We start from the raw sequence: 16,311 nt of genomic DNA on the forward strand, positions 1-16,311 counted from the left end.
AAATTTCTTTTCTTTTCTTTTTTTTTTGAGACGGAGTCTCGCTCTGTCACCCAGACTGGAGTGCAATGGCGTGATCTTGGCTCACTGCAACCTCCACCTCCCAAGTTCAAGCGATTCTCCTGCCTCAGCCTCCTGAGTAGCTGGGACTACAGGTGCCCGCCACAACACCTGGCTAATTTTTTGTATTTTTAGTAGAGATGGGGTTTCACAGTGTTAGCCAGGATGGTTTCGGTCTCCTGACCTCGTGATCCGCCCACCTCAGCCTCCCAAAGTGCTGGGATTACAGGTGTGAGTCACTAAAATTTCTTTTCTTTATAAATTACCCAGTTTCAGGTATTCTAAACAGCAGAAAACAGATTAAGACACTGAGCTTCATATAAAATAATATTTTCTTCAAAAGGCTACAGGAGTTATATAATGCACCTGGCATATTACAAGTGCCCAACAAATCATACTTGAATTTACTAAATGAATGAAAGAAGGAATGTGATGTCACTAACACACATGAGCTCAAAAGTGTTCATCCTTTTTCTTTTTTTTGAGATGGAGTCTCGCTCAGCCACCCAGGCTGGAGTGCAGTGGCGTGATCTCGGCTCACTGCAACCACCATCTCCTGGGTTGAAGCGATTCTCCCGTCTCAGCCTCCCAAGTAGCTTGGATTACAGGCATCCACCATCATGCCTGGCTAATTTTTGTATTTTAGTAGAAACAGGATTTCACCATGTTGGTCAGGCTGGTCTTGAACTCCTGACCTCAGGTGATCCGCCCACCTCGGCCTCCCAAAGTGCTACAATTACAGTCATGAGCCACTGCGCCTAGCCTCATCCTTCTCCTTTTTAAGTTAATTTTTAACACCCACCCTCTCATTTCCCAGTGGCAGAAAGATAACAGCCCCATATGGCTGCTTGTCTTAAGCACACCAAGAAAGAAGGAAGCTGAGGAGGCTAATTCCTATGTATTCTCCATCATAAACAAGAAGGCCCAAGGAACCCACTGAAAGCAAAGAGACAGGGAACAAGACATACCTGGGGACCAAGGCTTAATGCTATCTGGCGCTCCTTCTTGGCCACCGCCTACCAAAAGAGAAGCAATCTCTCTGGTAAGATGCTATTCTCTCGTTTAGAATTCTGTATTTGGGAAAATGTGGGCAACCCTAAAAACAAAAATTAAAAACTAAAAAATACAGTCAATTCTTTACCCAAAGAGTAGAACAAGACTTCCAAAAGGACTCAAGATGAAAACACTTTCTTAATGAGACCAGGACCACAGGAAAAACCAGGACACTTGGGCACACCAGGGCTGATGGGCACCCTACCAATATAAAAACACCAGCGTCTTAAAACAAGATCTTTGACACATGGAATGAACTGGAATTCTTCAATCACTTCTTGAGTATTCATGGACCCCTTCGTTTTCATATAATTTCAAAATCAGGCCGGGTGCGTTGGCTTATGCCTGTAATCCCAGCACTTCGGGAGGCCAAGGCAGACAGATCACATGAGGTCAGGAGTTTGAGACCACCCTGGCCAATATGGTAAAACCCCACTTCTACTAAAAACACAAAAATTAGCCAGGCATGGTAGCACACCCCTGTAATCCCAGCTACTCGGGAGACTGAGGCAGGAGACTTGCTTGGCTCTGGGAGGCAGAGGTTGCAGTGAGCTGAGATTGTGCCATTGCACTCCAGCCTGGGTGACAGAGTGAGACCCCATCTCAAAAAAAAAAAAATTTGCTTGTAAATTTCACCCTCTTCTCACACCCTCTGCTGACAATCTCAGGTTTTTTATTGGGATTGCACTCAATTTCTAGATCAGTTTGAGAACTGGTATATTTATAACAGTAAGTTTTCCGATCCAAAACCAGGGTACATCTGCCCATTTATTCAAGTCTTTAATTTCTTCTAAAATTGTATAGTGCTCTCCATAAAGGTTTTACACATCTTTTATTTGATTTATTCCTAGGTATTTTTTATTTATAATTCTACTTTTTAACTTCAGTGTGTTTGTTGGTGGTACACTGTAATTTATTTTTGTTTGAATTTTTATTTTTTTTTTTTTTGAGACGGAGTTTCACCCTTTCGCCTGGCCCAGGCCTGGGATTACAGGTGTGAGCCACCGTGCCTGGCCTAGTTTTTTTATTTTTAGTAGAGACGCGGTTTCACCATGTTAGTCAGGCTGGTCTTGAACTCCTGACCTCGTGATCCGCCCGCCTCAGCCTCCCAAAGTGCTGGGATTACAGGCGTGAGCCACCGTGCCCTGTTTTGACTTTTTTATCCAGACAACTGCTAAAATAATCGATTATTGCCTTTAAAGCTGTTTGGGTAAAGAACTGACTGTATTACAGCTTTGGATCATTTTGGATTTTCTACATATATAATAGTATCACCAATGAATAATAGTTCGTTTCTTCCTTTTAGATTATTTTATCTTTTTATCCTTTTTCTGATTTATTGGGCTCACTAAGACTTCTGTCACTATTCTCAAGCAGTAAAAGCATGTGCCCTGTCTTCTTTCCATTTTCACAGGTTTTCAATATATATTATCATTTAGTCAATGGTTGCTAAAAAAATTGTTGCAGCTTTTCCTTACAAGAATAAAGGAAGGTCACTTTCTCTTCACTCATTTGGAAACTGTACAGTTTCTATTCCTTTATTTTTTTGAGACGGAGTCTCGCTCTGTCGCCCGGGCTGGAGTGCAGTGGTGTGATCTCGGCTCACTGCAAGCTCCGCCTCCCGGGTTCACGCCATTCTCCTGTCTCAGCCTCTCCGAGTAGCTGGGACTACAGGCACCCGCCACCACGCCCGGCTAATTTTTTGTATTTTTAGTAGAGACGGGGTTTCACCGTGGTCTCAATCTCCTGACCTCGTGATCCGCCCGCCTCGGCCTCCCAAAGTGCTGGGATTACAGGCGTGAGCCACTGCGCCCGGCCACAGTTTCTATTCCTACAATAATTCCTTAGAACTTGTAAACTGCACTTACTAAAATCTACATTTAATCCCTATCCTAGTTTGCTGTGATTTGGATATGGTTTCTTTGGCCCCACCAAGTCTCATGTTAAACTGTGATACCCCATGTTGAGGTGGGGCCTGGTAGGAGATGTTTAGGTTCATGTTAAACTGTGATGCCCCATGCTGAGGTGGGGCCTGTGTGATGCTGAGGTGAGGCCTGTGTGATGCTGAGGTGAGGCCTGTGTGATGCTGAGGTGGGGCCTGTGTGATGCCCAATGCTGAGGTGGGGCCTGTGTGGTGCCCCACGCTGAGGTGGGGCCTGGTAGGACGTGTTCAGGTTGTCGGGGCAGATCCCTCGTGAATGGTTTGGTGCCATTCTTGACAGAGTAACTGAGTTCTCATTTTCTTTTCCTTTTTTTTTTTTTTTTTTTTTTTTTGAGACAGAGTTTCGTTCCTGTCACCCAGGTTAGAGTGCAATGGAGTGATCTTGGCTCACTGCAACATCCACCTGCCAGGTTCAAGCGATTCTCCTGCCTTGCCCAGCTAATTTTTATATTTTTAGTAGAGATGGGGTTTCATTATGTTGGCCAGGCTGGTCTCCAACTCCTGACCTCAGGTGATCCACCCGCCTCGGCCTCCCAGAGTGCTGGGATTACAGGCCAGTTCTCACTCTTGGTTCCCAAGAGAACTGGTTGTTGAAAAAGCCTGGCACCCGGGCACAGTGGCTCATGCCTGTAATCCCAGCACTTTGGGAGGCCGAAGTGGGTGGGTCAAGAGGTCAGGAGTTAAAGACCAGCCCGGCCAACAAAGTGAAACCCTGTCTCTACTAAAAATACAAAAATTAGCTGTGTGTGGTGGCGGGCGCCTGTAATCTCAGCTACTCGGGAGGCTGAGGCAGGAGAATCACCTGAATCCGGGAGGCAGAGGTTGCTGTGAGCCGAGATTGCACCACTGCACTCCAACCTGGGTGGCAGAGAGATTCCATCTCAAAAAAAAAAAAAAACATCAGGCGTGGTGGCTCACGCCTGTAATCCCAGCACTTTGGGAGGCTGAGGCGGGTGGATCACGAGGTCAGGAGATTGAGACCATCCTGGCTAACACAGTGAAACCCTGTCTCTACTAAAAAACACAAAAGAAAAAGCCTGGCACCTTCTCTTTCTCTCTCTTCCTCTCTATCACCATGGGGTGTCTACAAGCTAGCTTCCCTTTGGCTCCCCTTGAACTTTTGCCATGAGCGGAAGCAGCCTGAAACTCTTACCAGAACCAGAACTGTGTCAAATCTCTTTTCCTTATAAATTACCCACCGTCTGGTACTCCTTTATAGCAACACAAATGGACTAAGACATAGCTACTACAAAGACTGGAATGTTTTAACTTCATTTACTCTCCTTCATGACTTGTTACTATTTTCATGTATTATGCAATTCTACCTTGATTTTACCCCATAGACATTATTATATTACTAAACAATTAGTGGGGTTTTTTGGAGGGGACAGGGTTTCGGTCTGTCACCCAGGCTGGAGTATGGTGGTGTGATCACGGCAATGTCAACTTCTAAGGCTCACGTGATCCTCCCATCTCAGCCTCCTAAGTATCTGGGACCACAGGAATGTGCCACCGTGCCCGGCTAGTGTGTTTTATTATTTGTAGAGACAATGTCTCCCTATGTGGCCCAGGCTGGTCTCAAACTCCTGGGCTCAGGTGACCCTCCCAAAGTGCTGGAATTACAGGCAGGAGCCACTGCACCCAGCCAATGTTAATTTGAATTTGCTCACCTATGTGCTTTGCATTCTTTTTTGAATCTCAGTTCTTCCATTTAGGATCACTGTTTTCTGCCTAAAGTCCATTCTATTTTTTATTTTACTTTGAGATGGGGTCTCACTCTGTCACCCAGGCTAGAGTGCAGTGGTGTGATCTTAACTTACTACAGCCTCTACCTCCAGGCTCAAGTGATACTCCCACCTCAGCCTCCCAAGTAGCTGGAACTACAGGCATGCACCACCGCTCCCGGCTAATTTTTGTATTTTTTTGTAGAGACAGGGTTTCACCACATCACCCAGGCTGGTCTCAAGCTTCTGGACTCAAGCAATCCACCCTTCTTTGCCTCCCAAAGTGCTGGGATTACAGGCATGAGTCCCTGCGCCTGGCCCCTATTCTTGAGAATTATATTTGGTAAAGGACTGTGTCTTAGCCTGTTTCTGCTGCTATAACAAAATATCTTAGACTGGGTAATTTATAAACAACAGAAAATTATTTCTCACAGCTCTGGGGGATGGGAAATCCAAAACCAAGGCAGCAACAGATTCAGTGTGTGCTAAGGACCTAATTTTCATAGATGGTGCCTCCACTGTGTCCTCACATGGCAAAAGGGACTAACAGACTCCCTCAAGCCCTTCTACAAGGTACTAATCCCATTCATGAGAGTGGAGCCCTCACCACCTCATCATATTCTAGGCCTCACTTTTTTTTTTTTTTTTTTTTTAATTGGGATAGGGTTTAACTCTTGCTCAGGCAGGAGTGCAGCAGTGCAATCATGGCTCACTGCAGTCTCAGTCTCCTGGGCTCAAGTGATCCTCTTGCCTCAGCCACCCATGTAGGTGGGTTTACAGGCACACCCCACCATGCCCAGCTAGTTTTTTCTTTTTTTGTAGAGATGGGGTTTCACCATGTTGCTCAGGCTGGTAAGCCCCACCTCTTAAAACTGTTGCATTGGGGATTAAGTTTCAATATGAATTCTGGAGGGACATAAACATTCAACTACAGTAGATAATTTTTTTTTTTTTTTTGAGACAGAGTTTTGCTCTTGTTGCCCAGGCTGGAGTGCAATGGCGCCATCTCAGCTCACCACAACCTCCACCTCCCAGGTTCAAGCAGTTCTGCCTCAGCCTCCCAAGTAGCTGAGATTACAGGCATGTGCCACCACATCTGGCTAATTTTGTATTTTTAGTAGAGATGGGGTTTCTCCATGTTGGTCAGGCTGCTCTGGAACTCCCGACCTCAGGTGATCCACCCGCCTTGGCCTCCCAAAGGGCTGGGATTACAGGCGTGACCCACCGCACCTGGCCTACAGCAGATAATTTTTTTGAAAGATAATTTTTCCTGATATCAAGTTAGAAGTCAGGAATTGTTTTACTTTCAGCACAATGAAAATATTACTCCACTGGCTTCTGGTTTCCACTGCGGCACTTAAGTCAGCCATCATTCTTACTGCTTCTCAGACAAAGTTGATCTGTCTTTTTCGTTTAAGATCCCTCTTTGGTGCTTTGTAGTTTTACTCTCCTTTGGCTAGCCATAAATTTTATTTTTATTTATCCTGCTTACCATTCATTTCTCTTCTCAAATCTGTAGACTTCTTTTGAGATGGAGTCTTGCTCTGTCGCCCAGGCTGGAGTGCTCAAGCTCAGCTCACTGCAACCTCCGTCTTCTGGGGTCAAGCGATTCTCCTACTTCAGCCTTGCGAGTAGCTGGGATTACAGGTACGCACCACCACGCTGAGCTAATTTTTGTGTTTTCAGTAGAGACAGGGTTTCACCATGCTGGCCAGGCTGGTCTCGAACTCTTGACCTTGTGATCCTCCCGCCTCAGCCTCCCAAAGTGCTGGGATTACAGGCGTGAGCCACCATGACTGGCCTAAATCTGTAGACTTCTTTCACCAATTCTAAGAAATTTTAGTCTTTATCTTTCCTAATAATAAATCTGCCTCATTCTCTCTTTTCTCTTTACAGAACATTAAGTAAACATCCATTAGACATTTGCCCTCGATGTCCCATGTTCTAGTCTATCTTTCCCATCATTTTCTCTGTGCTTCATTCTGGGTAATTCCTTCTGACCTGTTTTCTGGTTCACTGATTTTCACTTCACTGTATATATTTTTTATTAAACCTGTACACACTGAATTATTATTATTATTGAGAGAGGGTCTTGTTCTGTCACCCAGGTTGGAGTGCACTTGTGCAATAATGGCTTGACCTCCTGGGCTCGAGTGATCCTCCCACCTCAGCCTCCCAAGTAGCTGGGACTACAGGTGTGCACCACCACACCTGGCTAATTTTAAAAATTCTTTGCAGAGACAGGTTTTCACCATGTTGCCCAGGCTGGTCTTGAACTTCTGGGCTCAACTGATCTCCCTACCTCTACCTCCCAAAGTACTGGGATTACAAGCATGAGCCACCTCACCTGGCCTGAATTCGTGATATTGGTTATTTTATTCTTTATTTCTAGAAGTTCTATATGGTCCTTTTTCAAATATTTTTATGTTGTTAAATATTTATTTCTTTTTATTTTTTATTTTTTTGAGACGGAGTCTCGCTCTTTCGCCCAGGCTAGAGTGCAGTGGCACGATCTTGGCTCACTGTAAGCTCCGCCTCCCGGGTTCACGCCATTCTCCTGCCTCAGCCTCCCGAGTACCTGGGATTACAGGCGCCCGCCACCACACCCAGCTAATTTTTTGTATTTTTAGTGGAAACAGGGTTTCACCGTGTTAGCCAGGATGGTCTCGATCTCCTGACCTCGTGATCCGCCCGCCTCGGCCTCCCAAAGTGCTGGGATTACAGGCATGAGCCACTGCACCCAGCCAAATATTTATTTCTTTAAAAATAAGAAGCACACTCAGCCAACATGCTGGATCATGCCTGTAATTCCAGCACTTTAGGAGGCCGAGGTGGGCAGATCGCTTAAAGCCAGGAATTCACGAACAGCCTGGGCAACATGGCAAAAACCTGTTTTTACAAAAAATACAAAGAATTAGCCAGGTGTGGTGGTGTGTGCCGTAATCCCAGCCACTCAGAAGGCTGAGACAGAAGGATCACTTGAGCCCAGAAGGCGGAAGCTGCAGTAAGCCAAGATCACGCCACTGCACTCCAACTCCAGCCTAGGCGACAGAGTGAGACCTTCTCACACACACACAAAAAGCACACTTTTTTAATAGTCTGTTTCTAACAATTCCAATACCTGAAGTCTTTGAGGAAGTGTTTCTACTGGCTTTCCTGTTTTCGTTTTCTGGGGGTTTTTCTTGAGACAAGGTTTCACTTTGTCACCCAGGCTGGAGTGCAGCGGTGCAATCATAGCTCACAGCAGCCTCAAACTCATGGACTCAAGCCATCCTCCCAGTATGCTGGGATTACAGGCATGAGCCACCACACCTAAACTGTACTGGTTTTAACTCAGGGTGGCTTATTTTCTTGTGTGCTTAGTCATTTTTGTCTGTGTACTATTAATCATTGTCCTTAAAAAATATCTGCAGGCGGATCACCTGAGGTCAGGAGTTCAAGACCAGCCTGGCCAACACAGTGAAACCCCGTCCTTACTAAAAATACAAAAATTAGCCGGACACACGCCTATAGTCCCAGCTACTTGTGAGGCTGAGGTAGGAGAATCACTTCAACCTGGGAGGCAGAGGTGAGTGAACCGAGATTGTGCTACTGCCTGGGATACAAAGCAAGACTCCATCTCAAAAAAAAAAAAAAAAAAAAAAAAAAAAAAAAAAAAATCTGCAGGGATTCTTTGTATCTTAGGATGAAGGTAACTTCTTCCAGAGAGGTTTTATCTTTGTTCCTGTCAGATGACAAGCTAGAAACACCTTGAATTAAATTCATGCCCGATTTCCCTGAACTACCAGGCAATGTAACCTGGGCTAAAAATCCTCACAAAGGCCAATATAGAGCCACAATTCTCAGAAACAGGTTTTTTTCCCTTTTCATCTTTTTGTGCTACATTTAGTGAAAAGACAACCAGGTGGGGGCAAGGAATGGTGTGAGGCACATGTGCCTCTAGTCTGCCCTCACACCTTGAGGATACAGCCCTTCAGAGTTCCATCAGTGTGGGGAGGGTCTCCTTTAGGCTATTTACCTTGAGAGGAATGAGCTTAACTACTGTTCTTTTCACAAATCCTCCAAAATCAAAGCCCCACTTTGTCCACATCAACAAATGCCCTCAGGACAAAAGCAGACTCCATTCCATGGTGCTTAAATTACCTTTCTGCGTTATTTTCAGTTAGATTTTGATCCAAAAGTCCCCTACTTTTTTGTCAGTTCTTTTATTTATGTTTTTTCATCTAACAACTGTGGCTGTTTTTCTGGGGTGGGGAGTGGGGGAGTAGAAGGTAGTCTAACCTAGCCTAACATTCTCAGAAACATAAAACCTTGCCATTTTTCTTGCAAAATTTATTTGATAACACGATTCTATAATGAAACATACATGCTCTCGTCGCTTTGAGGAATTATTCTACTCTCTACTGGCTTCCATTCATGCTGCTGAGACATCTGTTGTCAACCTAGCTAATGCTCCATTTTAGGTAATCTACCTTTTAACTGTACCTTAATACCTTCTTTTTGTCTTTGCTGCTATACGATTTCAGTGTATGGGTGTGGGTTTGTTTTTTTCTTTTTCTCTTTTTTTTTTTTTTTTTTTTTTTGAGACAGAGTCTCGCTCTCGCCCAGGCTGGAGCACAGTAGCATGATCTTGGCTCACTGCAACATCCATCTCCCATGTTCAAGCAATTCTCCTGCCTCAGCCTCCTGAGTAGCTGGGAATACAGGTGTGCACCACCACGCCCGGCTAATTTTTGTATTTTTAGTACAGACGGGGTTTCACCGTGTTAGCTAGGATGGTCTCAATCTCCTGACCTTGTGATCCGCCCACCTTGGCCTCCCAAAGTGCTGGGATTACAGGCATGAGCTACTGCGCCTGGCTGGGTTTGATTTTCTGAAAATATTGATTGGGACATATTGTGATTCCTAAACCTATGGATTTAGGTCTTTTATTAGCTTCTGAAAGTTCAAAGCTATTAATACTTTGAATAATACCTCTCTTCAATATCCCCGATGTTTTCATTCTACAATTCCAGCTACATATTTACCACCATCACTGATCTCTCAGGGCTGCACTTTGGATAATGTCTTTCACTATGCTTCACTTTACCAATTCCATCTTCATCTGTGTTTAATCTGTTTAACCCATATATTGAATTTTGGTGGTTTTTTTTTTTTTTTTTTTTTTGAGACAGGGTCTGGCTCTCGCCCAGGCTGGAGGGCAGTGGCACGATCTTGTCTCGCTGCAACCTCCACCTTTCAGACTCAAGCCATCCATCCGCCCAGCCGGGTCATGTTAATTTTTAACGCATCAAAGTGCTCACAGAAATTCTATTTGGCCAAGCGTGGTAACTCACACCTATAATCCCAGCACTTTGGGAGGCCAAGGCAGGAGGATCACTTCGGCCCAGGAGTTCAAGACCAGTCTGGACAACACAGTGAGACGCCATCTCTAAAAAAATTGTTTTTAAATTAGCCACGGTGGGCAGGGTGCGGTGGCTCAAATCCCAGCACTTTGGGAGGCTGAGGCGGGCGAACTGCTTGAGGTCAGGAATTCAAGACCAGCCTGACCAACGTGGTGAAGCCCCGTCACTACTAAAAACACAAAAATTAGCTGGGCATGGTGGCTGGTGCCTATAATCCCAGCTATTCGGGAGGCTGACGCAGGAAATTCGCTTGAACCCAGGAGGCGGAGGTTGCAGTGAGTCAAGGTCGTGCCATTGCACTCCAGCCTGGGCAACAGAGCGAGACTCCGTCTCACAAAAAATAAACATAAAAATATATAAATAAGTAAATTAGCTGTGGTGGTGCATTTTTCCTATAGTCCCAGCTACTTGGGAGGCTTAAGTGGGAGGATCCGTCCAGCCTAGGTGCACATGGTTGTGGTGAGCTATGATCACACCACTGCACTCCAGCCTGAGTGACAAAGTGAGACCTTGTCTCAAAAAAAAACAAAAAAGAAATTAGGCCAGGCGCGGTGGCTCACACCTGATAATCCCAGCACTTTGGGAGGCCGAGGTGGGTGGATCACGAGGTCAGGAGATCGAGACCATCCTGGCTAACATGGTGAAATGCCGTCTCTACTAAAAATACAAAAAGAATTAGCCGGGCGTGCTGGCGGCCGCCTGTAGTCCCAGCTACTCGGGAGGCTGAGGCAGGAGAATGGTGTGAACCCAGGAGGTGGAGCTTGCAGTGAGCCAAGATCACGCCGCTGCGCTCCAGCCTGGGCAACTGAGCAAGACTCTGTCTCAAAAAAAAAAAAAAAAAAAAAAAAAAGGCCGGGCGCGGTGGCTCACGCTTGTAATCCCAGCACTTTGGGAGGCCGAGGCGGGCGAATCACGAGGTCAGGAGATCGAAACCACGGTGAAACCCCGTCTCTACTAAAAATACAAAAAAAAAAATTAGCTGGGCGTGGTGGCGGGCGCCTGTAGTCCCAGCTACTCGGAGAGGCTGAGGCAGGAGAATGGCGTGAACCCGGGAGGCGGAGCTTACAGTGAGCCGAGATTGCGCCACTGCACTCCAGCCTGGGCGACAGAGCGAGACTCCGTCTCAAGAAAAAAAAAAAAAAAAAAAAAAATGAAATTATATTTATTCTAATTTATCCAGCATCTAACTGAACTGCAATGGAAGAGCCTCGTAAGAATATCTAATATTGCTGGAAGCAGAGGTCCTTCCCTCCCCTTTTCATTTTCTACATAACTGTGTGGTTTGAATGGCAACCGTGACAGTGTATATGCTGTATCTCACATGTTCCCTGCAAGTGAGACGGAACATATACCTCATTACATATGTGCAAAACTGTTCCCATTTTGTCAGAATTAAACTTTGGGCCAGGCGCGGCGGCTCACGCCTGTAATCCCAGCACTTTGGGAGGCCGAGGCAGGCGGATCACAAGGTCAGGAGTTCGAGACCACCCTGGCCAATATGGTGAAACCCCATCTCTACTACAAACACAAAAATTAGCCAGGTGTGGTGGTACACGCCTGTAGTCCCAGCTACTTGGGAGGCTGAGGAAGAAGAATCACTTGATCCCGGGAGGTGGAGGTTGCAGTGAGCCGAGATCACACCACTGCACTCTAGCCTGGGCAACGGGGCAAGACTCCGTCTCAAAAAAAAAAAAAAAAAAAAACAAGAATTAAACTTGGGCTTGGAAAGACCAAGTAACTTGCTCAAAAACACGCAGAGCATCTCAAAACCAGACACAGGAGGATCAAAAACCACCCAAAAGACAACAGACCATGAGCACATCTTTCTTTTTTTTTTTTTTTTTTTTTTGAAACAGAGTCTTGCTCTGTCACCCAGGCTGGAGTACAGTGACACTATCTCAGCTCATTGCAACCTCCACCTCCCAGGTTCAAGCGATTCTCCTGCCTCAGCCTCCTGAGTAGCTGGGATTACAGGTACACACCACCACGCCCAGCTAATTTTTGTATTTTTAGTAGAGACAGGTTTCACCATGTTGGTCAGGCTGGTCTCAAACTCCTGACTCATGATCCACCCACCTCGGCCTCCCAAAGTGCTGAGATTACAGGCGTGAGCCACCGCACCTAGCCAGCATATCTTCTAAACTACGTTTTTTGCTGTGAACCATCTTTGAACTTCCACCTATACATAACTTTTGTATAAATTACACAATAAAACAATCAAATTGAAAAAGAAACTCATCTTACCTTCTGTGGAAATCTCTTGTTTAAATCATGTATTCAGGCAAAATAGAAAAACATTTGTGGTTTTTTTCTTGGAGTATATGCAGCTTTAAGAAAATTTTTTTCATTCAGTGGAAGATTTATAATCTCTTTACCTGAAAAGTAAGAGGAAAAATCTTATTTTAAGTTATTCCTTGGTAAAGTTAACTTATCAAAACGGCAGACAACAGGAAAAGGAGACAGGGCGCAGTGGCTCACACCTGTAATCCCAACACTATGGGAGGCCAAGGCGGCAGATCACTTGAGTCCAAGAGTTCAAGACTAGCTTGGGTGACATGGAAAAACCTCATTTCTACCAAAAAATACAAAAATTAGCCGCGTGTGGTGGCGGGCGCCTGTAGTCCCAGCTACTCGGAGAGGCTGAGGCAGGAGAATGGCGTGAACCCAGGAGGTGGAGCTTGCAGTGAGCCGAGATCGCACCACTGCACTCCAGCCTGGGCGACAGAGCGAGACTCCGTCTCAAAAAAAAAAATATATATATATATATATATATAATTTGTCTTTGATTTCATAATTCAACTAGCAAACGTGACAGTTAAAATGATACATTAAGATAGTTTTTTTCTTTTTTTTTTTTTTAAGAGATGGGGTCTCACTATGTTGGCCCAGGGTGGAGAGCAGTAGCTATTCACAGCTCCAGTCCCACTACTAACCAGCATGGGAGTTTCTGATGTGCTCCATTTCCAACCTGAGCTGGTTCACGCCTCCTTAGGCAACCTGGTGGTCTTCCTTTTCTGGGAAGTCACCATACTGATGCCGAACTTAGTGCGGACACCCAGTTCACATAGCACATTACAGCCCTCAAGTGATTCTCCTGCCACAGCCTGCTGAGTAGCAGGAATTAACAAGCACAAACCACTGTGCCTGGCTATATTACAACTTTAAAATTCCATTTTATAATTATCCTAGTCCCAGGTGAAATAATGTATTTAATAATTTGTGGGATGGGTGGAGTATTATGTTTAATTGGCAATGTCAGGTATGAAGTCCTTCAGAAAATAAAATTTGTTTTAAAAAAGGTCTGATTTTTAGCTCTTGAACCCACTGTCACTTAAATTTCCAATAATGATTAAAAATATTTTAAAATTAGGATTGCCAATACCCTGACCTCTAAAAAGGGTTTCTTAGAAATAGGTCCTACATTTGTGGCCGGGGGCAGTGGCTCACACCTATAATCCCAACACTTTGGGAGGCCGAGGTGGGTGGATCATGAGGTCAGGAGTTCAAGATCAGCCTGGCCAACACGGTGAAACCCCGTCTCTACTAAAAATACAAAAACTAGCTAGGTGCAATGGCAGGTGCCTGCAATCCCAGCTACTCGGGAGGCTGAGGCAGGAGAATCACTTGAACCTGGGAGGCGGAGGTTGCAGTGAGCCAAGATCGCGCCACTGCACTCCAGCCTGGGCAACAGAGTGAGACTCTGTCTCGAAAAAAAAAAAAAAGAAAAAAAGAAATAGGTCCTACATTTAAACTTTTTTCTTTAAAACATAGCATGGCCAGGCGTGGTGGCTCATGCCTGTAATCCCAGCACTTTGGGAGGCCAAGGCAGGTGGATCACGAGGTCAGGCATTCGAGACCAGCCTGGCCAACATAGTGAAACCCCATCTCTACTAAAAATACAAATTAGCTGGGCGTGGTGGCAGGCGCCTGTAATCCCATCTCCTCAGGAGGCTGAGGCAGGAGAATTGCTTGAACTTGGGAGGCAGAGGTTGCAGTGAGCTGAGATCGCACCATTGCACTCCAGCCCTGGCGACACTGCAAGACTCCGTCTCAAAAACAAACAAGATGTGGTGCATAGTTCTGTGCACTGTTACTATCCAGAAAGCATCTTGACAGATCAATGGAAAGCTAAAACATTCTAAATTTAACATGAATACACTTACTTTTTTATTTTTATTTTTTCAAACGGAGTCTAGCTCTGTCACCCAGGCTGGAGTGCAGTGGCACAATCTCGGCTCACTGCAAGCTCCGCCTCCCGGGTTCACGCCATTCTCCTGCCTCAGCCTCTCCGAGTAGCTGGGACTATAGGCACCCGCCACCATGCCCGGCTAATTTTTTTGTATTTTTAGTAGAGACGGGGTTTCACCGTGGTCTCGATCTCCTGACCTCGTGATCCGCCCGCCTCGGCCTCCCAAAGTGCTGGGATTACAAGTGTGAGCCACCGTGCCCGGCCGAATACGCTTACTTTTGATTCAGAAAATAAAACAGATCTTTCAAAATAAAAAGTGTCGATCACTGTTGAAGCTGGGTGATGAGTACATAGATGTTAATTATGTTTTCTCTACTTTTGCATATTTTTACATTTTATATACAAATCAAACAAAAGGTGGGACGTGGTGGCTCACATCTGTAATCCCAGCAATTTGGGAAGCCAAGGCAGGAGGATGACTTAAGTGCTGGAGTTTAAGACCAGCCTGGGCAACACAGCGAGACCTTGCCTCTACTAAAAAAAAAAAAAAAATTTTTAGTTAGCTGGGTGTAGTGGCACGCACCTGTGGTCCCAGCTACTTGGGAGGCTGAGTGGGAGGGGGGGCTGAGTGGGAGGACTGCTTGAGCACAGGAGTTCAAGGCTTCAGTGAAAGGTCAGGCGTGGTGGCTCACACCTGTAATCCCAGCACTTTGGGAGGCCGAGGTGGGTGATCACTTGAGGTCAGGAGTTCGAGACCAGCCTGGCCAACATGATGAAACCCTGCCTCTACTAAAAACACAAAAACTTAGCCGGGCGTGAGCCTGTAATCCCAGATACTCAGGAGGCTGAGGCTGCAGTGAGCCACTCCAGCCTGGGCAACAGAGTGAGACTCTGTCTCAAAAATAAAATAAAAGGCTGCAGTGAGCCACGATCACATTACTGTACTGCAGCTTGGGTAACAGAGACCCCATCTCTAAAAAAATAAAAAATAAAAATCAAACAAAAAAGATACTCAAAGTGGTGCCAGTAGCCCAAGGATAAGTCAGTGTTACCACCTTCTAAAACAGGTAATACTTTTTATACCTAACATTTCATGATTAAAATTATTAAGCTAAATACCTCAAAATAGGCTTTTCAGCCCACTTTTCTAAAACTTTATACACAGTTTTCAAAATAAAGAAATGTGGTTTTTTGTTTTTTTTTTTTGAGATAAGAGTTTCACTCTTGTTGACCAGGCTGGAGTACAATGGCGTGATCTCGGCTCACCACAACCTCTGCCTCCTGGGTTCAAGCAATTCTCCTGCCTCAGCCTCCCGAGTAGCTGGGATCACAGGCACGCACCACCATACCCGGCTAATTTTGTGTTTTTAGTAGAGACAGGGTTTCTCCATGTTGGTCAGGCTGGTCGCGAACTCCCAACCTCAGTTGATCCGCCCACCTCGGCCTCCCAAAGTGCTGGGATTACAGGCGTGAGCCACCGCACCCGGCCAAGAAATGTTTTTAGAATGTTGATCTTGGGCCTGTTTATTCTAATCTTAAGTCAGTGATTTTGTAGCATGCATCTTCTTAACAAATTCTACTCAGTGTGAGCTGGAGGAAGAATGGGTGTGTGTCCCTAAACAGCACCAGCATTAGCCAGGTGTGGTGGTGCACGCCTGCAGTCCCAGCTACTCAGGACTAAAGTGGGAGGATCCCTTCGCCCTAGGTGTGCATGGTTGTGGTGAGGTATGATCACACCACTGCACTCCAGCCTGGGTGACAAAGTGAGACCTTGTATTGTGGGCGGCAAGCCACCCAGGTGCCAAGGCAAGAGACTGAGGGCACGAGCTGTTCCAGTATAATAAATAAAATATAGAGAGTAAGAATAGTTATACTAGAAATATAGATATGATTATATGTGAATATTACTAATCATTAGTTTGTAGCATTACTCTCTATTCC

The 16,311-nt window shown here is 45.4% G+C and overlaps 1 protein-coding gene across 14 annotated transcripts in view; it reads right to left on the bottom strand.

Annotated features, from left to right (window-relative positions):
• The window catches only part of PPP6R2 (protein phosphatase 6 regulatory subunit 2), a 98,694-nt gene that overhangs the window by 58,130 nt on the left and 24,253 nt on the right, over positions 1-16,311 (bottom strand). For 8 of the 14 annotated variants that reach the window (XM_030815285.1, XM_030815284.1, XM_030815282.1 and 5 more), the window contains exon 2: positions 12,426-12,556. The gene's annotated coding sequence lies outside the window, so the exon portion shown is untranslated. Of the gene's footprint in view, positions 1-1,025; positions 1,154-6,268; positions 6,350-12,425; positions 12,557-16,311 lie in introns of those variants that run through there. The other 6 variants (XM_030815276.1, XM_030815273.1, XM_030815287.1 and 3 more) reach the window with 3 other exon arrangements.

Source organism: Nomascus leucogenys, chromosome 7b (assembly GCF_006542625.1).
Source record: "Nomascus leucogenys isolate Asia chromosome 7b, Asia_NLE_v1, whole genome shotgun sequence".
NCBI lineage: Eukaryota > Metazoa > Chordata > Mammalia > Primates > Hylobatidae > Nomascus > Nomascus leucogenys.